At 36.7% G+C, this 7,352-nt stretch overlaps 1 long non-coding RNA gene across 1 annotated transcript; it reads left to right on the forward strand.

Annotated features, from left to right (window-relative positions):
- The first annotated feature begins 6,454 nt into the window (after nt 1–6,454).
- LOC131690518 (uncharacterized) lies at nt 6,455–7,098 on the forward strand. The gene is made up of 3 exons (XR_009305592.1): nt 6,455–6,553; nt 6,622–6,713; nt 6,770–7,098. It is a non-coding gene; the product is annotated as an uncharacterized LOC131690518 (long non-coding RNA).
- Nucleotides 7,099–7,352: the final 254 nt, after the last annotated feature.

The following is a 7,352-nucleotide window of genomic DNA, read 5'->3' on the forward strand; positions in this document are numbered from 1 at the left end:
TTGTAGTTGCTGTTGCTTGAAGTCTGCCTTGGGATGTCGTCTTCTGGGTTGTTTGTTCATATAGTACTGCCTGTACATATGTTCCGTGTATCATGGGACTTATCAATTGGTCGACTTCGGATATCGGGTGTGGGTGTTTCGACTGCCATCTCGTGAGTCCGGGGTTGGTTTTCCGTTCGTTTGCCTCAGCTTCCTTCATCTATGCTGCATCTGGGGCCAAGCATGGGAAAATTCGTTCACTCGCGCGACTGTTGCTAACTGTGGATCACAAAGTAGTCAAAATATTGTGCTCACTAATTAACCATAATCAACGCATGAAGGGAGAAGTCTAATAACTTCAGAGCAGGTCACTAGATGGGCAAACTGCGAATCAAAAGTGAAGCTTAAAAAAATTAAGAGCAGCGTCAATTCTTCGCTCGTGAATGTTTGTCACGTAGCTTCGCGAAGCTCACAATGGTTTCTTCATGCATGATTAAAACATAGTACCTATTTTTGCACTGGATTTTTTGCTGACAGATCGCGTTATGGGTAGTTTTGTGATACACTACTAGCAATTTGATCTACTGAAGTTCCTTGCGGTCTATTTGTTAGCAGTGCATTGTTGTAAATTTTTAAAACCATTGATTATCAGCTGGTTTTAAAATAGTATATGGTTTGCCAAGTATTAATTATATTGTGCGAATGTGAAAATGAAATAAAACTGTATAATGAAAATCCTATGCAAACCGCGAACCGCTCGAGAAGAGCTTCGCGAACGAAGCCATCCGCGTTGGGGAAGGAAAGAATTAAAACACAACTGATGTGCTTCTTCGTTGGTCGTTATAGCTTTGAACCGCATGTGTCCGTAACGACAGGTTGCTAGGTATCATTTTCGAAGCTAACAGAATGCATCACAACTGAAGAAAGCTTGCTTGCGAAGCGCGAACGATCGGTTCACAATGCGATTTTTCCCATGCTTGTCTGGGGCTTGGTTTGCGTCCTGTTCGAGTGGATTATGTAATTTCGTTACTTCGTTTCCTTCCTCTCCTTCTTCTCCGTTTGTTGTTGTCGTTTTTGTGGTTACCGAGGATAGGATATTTGACTTATCCTGCCTCGTGAATTGTAAAATGTTGCAGACGAAATGCGACGTGTAACTTATCTCAGTCGTCTTTGCAATGCGTAATCTGTAGCTGACTTGCTAGTGTTACGACCTTTCCTACTGGATTCTTCCTACTGACGTTTAATCTGCCTTGCTGATTTCCTGATGGCTACTTTATTCCTGCCATCTAGTTTGTAAAAATGCTTCCCGCATGCTGTGGTGTTGATGCGTTTCTTTAGTTCGTTGTTTATATATTTTGTTGGTGTTTTAGCTCCAGCCAGAGTTTGACGGTTCTGACTGCGCTTTACTGAACACTGCATAATGACTGGCAGTATGTCCAGCTTGAGTCGATTTTTTTCAGTGGTTGCGACTCCGATTCTTTGCTATGGTTTTTCTTTTACTTGCTTCATATTGCGGCTTGTCTTACAACCATTCTCTACCTTCGATTTATTTGCCCGCTCCGGTTTTGCCCTTTCGTTCGTTGGTCCAGTTCTCATCCTTCACTGTTGCTCCGCCCTTGCCGTCACAACCCAACACCTTCAACCCTCTGTCTTCCGCCTGATTCGTCCTTTGTCATCATAAATTTTCAGACCAAAAGTATGTGGTGATGTTGGCTTCCTGGGGGTGAAAAATTTCTTTTGTCCCTGATCTTCAGATTTCACTTGCTTGTTTGTTCCTTTTCAAAAAAAATTCTTTGTGGATAATAAATTGATATTAAATTGTGTAAAAAAAATTTTTTTTTTTTTTTTTTGCTTATTAATGTTATTATGTAATTTTCATCGCTCATATATTGTCGTTTGGGCATTTCAATCTAATCTTTCTTATTATGTAATTTTCATCATATATTGGCGTTTGCGCATTCAATCTAGTCTATCTTCACGTTCGGGTATTCTATCTAATCTATGTTTGTTCGAACAAGTGGTTAGTAATGTTAGTTATGTTATGTTTTTTTTTTCATATGGAGAAATAACCGTTTGTTAGTACTATGCTGTTTTCTTTTTTTTTTTTTTTTTTTATATATATATATATGAAGACATAGTAGTTTGTTAGTAATTTGCTTCGAATTGTTGTGATTAGCTTAGTTTGTTAGTGCGCTGTAAATGTGATTGAATGTTACCTATTTTTTCTTCTTTCGGCGAGATTGTGGTATCCTTTATTCGGATTGGTGTGGCCTCCTCCCCCCTTTCCAGTAAGGTGGTTGCAGGTGGGACCTGGTTTTACTGAAATTAGACTTAGATTCTTTCTTTATTATTTTGTTTTATTTATTTATTCATAATTCTCCACTTTATTTGTTTTTCTCTTGTTTCCCGTTTTCCGATATGTTGTCTGTTAGGTGTTTTTGTTATATTACTTAATTTCATCCTATGAAGTTCCCTGCTATTGGGCATGGATATCTGTTTGATTCGTATCCAGTATTATTTATATATTTTACGTGTTTGTTGAAACATTCCTTCAACCATTGTTTTTCCATCTGTATCCTGTATGTCATTACTCCTTTAATTATTCCCCTCAGACGCTTTTCTTCATTTCATCTGTTACCTCTTAATTCGTATTCTTCTCAATTTGACAACCCAGGGTGATCCTATAAAGATACCGTAAAAATATTATTCCCCGGAAGTATGTAAGCTTCCTATTATTAACCCTTCTATTTTGTTTTCTTTAGCCCCCCTTGAATACTTTCTTTGCTTTTTCATGATTGCATTGGTTTTTATCACTTTTGCCGTTTTTAATTAAACGTTCCTCTTGTTTAACCTTTTTTTTTTCCTTTATTGTATTATCTTCTCTGTAGGTCATGTTATATTTGTGTTTCTTCTTGCTGTGTCCTTCTGTCGCTGCGTTCATGTTTTACGTTTTTCTTTTTCGTGTATATTTTAATTCGACTGCGATTCTTAGTCGTCATGTAAATAGAATTTGTCATCACGTTCATAAAATAAAGACATTCATACTCATTCCGGGTTCCGGTTCCCTTGTCCGCTCATATGCTTTCATACTTGTATTAAGTGATATAAATGATTCTTAATCAATATTGCATATGTTTTATCCGCTGGCCAGCGTAGGGTGAGAAAAAAAAAATTCCAATTAAAAATTGTTCATTCTTTTCATATATTGTTGTCCATGTTTTCTTTGTGTCTAGGTTCTGCTTCATGATTTCCAGAGTGAGTCTCCATCTTTTATTATTTGTAAATCATGCATTGTAATTCTGCGTTACTCGCAGGCGTTTCCCGCTTCCTTTTATTGCAGCTTTTCTGATATGCTTTTTCATTCCAATGCTTTTAACCTCTTATTTATATTGCGCCGCATGTGTCTTTATAATCTAAGAGTTTTCAATAAATTCTGTCTTTATCTTTTCCTTCTTATATTGTAGTATGTTCTTTATTTCTTCCATACTTTTGCTTCTGGCTTTGCAAATATTACTTTCTTAGTTGCAAATAAATATTTTCGTCAATTATACTCCTTTTTTGTATTCGCATTTTAAAAGCTTTTCTTCATCTTATATCAAACGAACTATTACCCTTTTCGTGGTAATTTTGTTCCTTTGTATCATATTTGTATACCTTTACCTTTATCTAATTTTTTTCTTTATGTTATGTTTATGGTTTTATGTTCTCACTGTTGATTATTTACTCTTTATTTTCCTTTCACTTTCGCTTTTCCTCATATTGTAAATTGCTTATATCCATGTTAATTAATGACAACGATTATCATGTTTATTTAATTTGCATTGTGTCTCTTATTGCGTTTTGTTGCTCAATACGTTCTTATTCCTCCTTGCATTTTTTTCAGTGCTGGTTTACTAATATGCGCTGTCGTAATATTTTGCGTCCTTTGTTGATTGGGTTGCATTGTACCCCCTTCTTTAGTATTTGGCGTTGCCTTCTGAATTTTTTGTTGTTGTTTATTTAAGCGCATGTTCATGTCTGGTTGTTTCTCTTTTTTCTTCTCATTTATGGTCTGTAATTTCGTTTTGCTTATAATGTTCCTATCCAGTGTGTGTTTCGTTTGTCTTCTGTTTTCCCTCTGTCCTATATTTGGTATGTGTGGTTCTATAACGGTTTTCCGTGTGCAGCATGATATCTCCCCTTTGAAACATAGGAAGAATATGCCTGAAGCTCCTCCTATGACCAAGAAGACACTAAATGTCGTCCATGGGTTCTCTAGAGGGGCATATGCTAAATTTTCTAGCGTGGTTCTATGGTTTTTTATTTCGTCGACTTCTACCCCTATGTCGAAAAGTTTCTTTGTGTCAAATAACGAAACTATCTTATTACGTTTTGAAAGAGACGGTATCCCCTTATCCTTCCATTTACTAGAAATATTTGGTATGTCCGTATGTGGTATGTGGTATGTTAATTTTGTTTCACCTTGTGTTTCACTGAAGTGTGTAATTCTTATATTATCCGTCTGTATCATCATGTCCGGCAGTAATTTTATATTTCCTTTGCCTTGTATTGTAGTTTCCGTAACGTTCTTTCCCGTGAAAACGGATACCTTCAATTTGTTAGGTGTAAAATACGTCCATATGTTTCTATTTGCAGTTTCCAACCATATGTCGTGGTTCAACTGCAGCACTTTTGTTTTGCATGTCGTCGTTATGTTTCTAAAATATAGCGCGGCCATACATGTGTCCTCTTGTTTGAGGTCTCTTTCTATATTGCTTAATTTACAAAGCCTAGTGTCTCCTATTCTATCGCAGTTGTCATAATCTGCCTGGGTTAATACATATCCCCAGTTGTTTTCTTGTTTTATTATTATGTCTTCCTCTAAGTGCAATATTGTCAATATGTTTCCGGTTATGCTTGGCTCGATTGTGCCTTTATACGCATACCATTTGCTTTTTTTCACGAGCGGAATTTGAAGTGTCATAATTATATCTAAGTCGTTGGTGAGGTTTACGTAGTAATGAAGTGTATTTAATATCTCTGGCATAATTGCCCCGTCTGCTCTTCTCGGGAAAGTAAGGTTGTCGTTCAGCGTTGCTTCCTCACTGTCTAATGTTCGGATTAGTTGTACTGGGTTTATTATTTCCGCTAGGTCGAGGCTCTTTGTGTTTTCTGCGTGTAATATTGCTATCAACGTTTTTTGTTTTAGTTTTAAGTTTTGTCTCATACTGTTATACCACATGCCTATCTCCATGAGTGTTGCTTCTAGGTATAGGTCTTTATCTCTGTCATGGGCTCTGTTAAGAGTGTTCCTGATTTCTGTTTTTAAAGATTCGAAATTTTTATTGTTGCTTTCGACTGCCTTATTCATGGTGATTGTTGAGTTGCTCACGAAATTGTATATTTTTTCGATTGCTGACGCTTGATGTTCTGTATTTTTGTTGAATCTTTCTTCGTTTCGTCTAAGTTTATCCATATTTTCGTCAATTCTAGTTCTGTCGTCGGAGTCCATTGCTCCAATTGCTGACCAAAACCCTCTTGGTGTTCTTGTTTTAAAGAAATACCTGATGTACGTGTTTATGTTCGCAATGTCACTAGTGTCTTTGCTCCAAACCGAGGTTATGACCCCGCATTTCAAATTAGGAATTCTTTCTATTAGCGCTGTACAGGTTTCATTAAAAGCATTTAGTGCCGATTCTAATTCTGCTTGATCTTCTACAAGACTCTTATACGTTAGCGTTACCTTAAAATCGTAGACCCCTTGTGCCAGTAATACATCATTGAGTCTTTCCAGAATCAACGCTGCGTTCGCCATGGCCAAGAAAACTCCAGCGAAACTAGTTCTAAAATATGAAAGATAACGATACTTTCTTATGTATAGAGTCGTAAAAACAATTATTCTTCTATTGCTTTAAACCAATATGCATATGTATATATGGAGCGAAAAATCAACGCAACGCGTTGATCTTGCATCATTTCAAAATTGGGTGGCATAGATTCCTGTCTTTAAACTTATATTGATTCAACTGGGGCAACAATTTTATGCCTTAAGTCTATGTATATGTAATTCATGTGACAAAAAGCTTGTTACCTTAAATCTTTATTGATGCGGCTTGTTACCTTAAGGAAAAAACTTGCTATCTTGCATAAATCCTCGCGCGGCATATGGAAAAACCCCGCAGAAAAAGGATGTCCAACAGTACAGTATTGAGCCTATATCTATATACTTCTTATCTAGTAAAAATGTACGCTGCCAATAAAGATTGAACTCGAGTCTGGTTTTCCTTTTGTTTTACTCCTGTCTTAGCCAGATAAACTTGCTCTTATATGATTGCTGAGCAAAGTGGTGCGTATTCCGGTTACAATCGTATTCACTGTCAAAATGCCCTCATTACCCTAGCATAGTTACAATAACTCGCTTCATTAGATTTATAACCGTATTGCAAAGCAAGAAATGCTGTGGATGTGAAACGTGAACCGCCTCCTGAATTTTGCAGTGTAAGTGGTTTAGACTTTACTAACGCGCCTCTTGCACCTTTTCTGTTCCGATTTCGGCATTTGATGTCAATCGTTTGTGACGAGAGGTAATAATGAGGTAAGTAGTGCGTTTTTATTTCTGCTTGATTTTCGGTTCCAAAAACTTTTTTCTTTTTGTTCTTTTAGTTCTTTTATTGTATATTCACCCAATGCCCGTGGCCTCCCCAGGTCCCGCACTTGGTGTCCGGACACCCGGTTTTCGCCATTTTTAGGTTAAGGTAAGTATCCTATTATGTTTATTTATTCTTCGGTTATACATTTTTATTCTTTGCAGGGTCGGAAATATAAATTTGAACCGGATTCACTATTGCGTATTGTATTGTTTCTAGGCTCTCCGAAAACCACCCTCCGAGACGTTTCTTTATTTTTTTTCAGCTATGGTGTCATGTATGGTAAGTGTATTTCTTTTAATTTGTTTTTTTTTCGTTTGTACTTTGTTCTTCCTCTTTTTAGGGTATTTTCTTCTTGCTCTGGTGCCTTCCCCTTCTCGACGGATACTGTAATAATTTATAGGATAATCTGGTGAGTGCTACCTTAGAAATAATTTTTTTGATTAGATTAGAGCTTTTTTTTAAGGAGTGTTAAATCTGAGCTTAGGCTCGTTCGCCACTTGAAAAGCTGCTAGTTACTTTGTGTTAATACTTATCATCGGTGTTTTAGTTTCCTTTCACTCTTGCTCGCTTGCGCAAGATATAGGGTGGTGGATATATTTCCACCGTTGTCTACGTATTTTTCGATCGCGTTTAGTTTCCTCTACCATAGTGTTTAATATTTGAGTTTCGTAAAATGGAATATCTTTGATCATGGTCAATGGTCTCTCATTTTACGGGTATGTGCATACTTCGAAAAAAAATTCT

This window comes from Topomyia yanbarensis, chromosome 3 (assembly GCF_030247195.1).
Source record: "Topomyia yanbarensis strain Yona2022 chromosome 3, ASM3024719v1, whole genome shotgun sequence".
Taxonomy (NCBI): domain Eukaryota; kingdom Metazoa; phylum Arthropoda; class Insecta; order Diptera; family Culicidae; genus Topomyia; species Topomyia yanbarensis.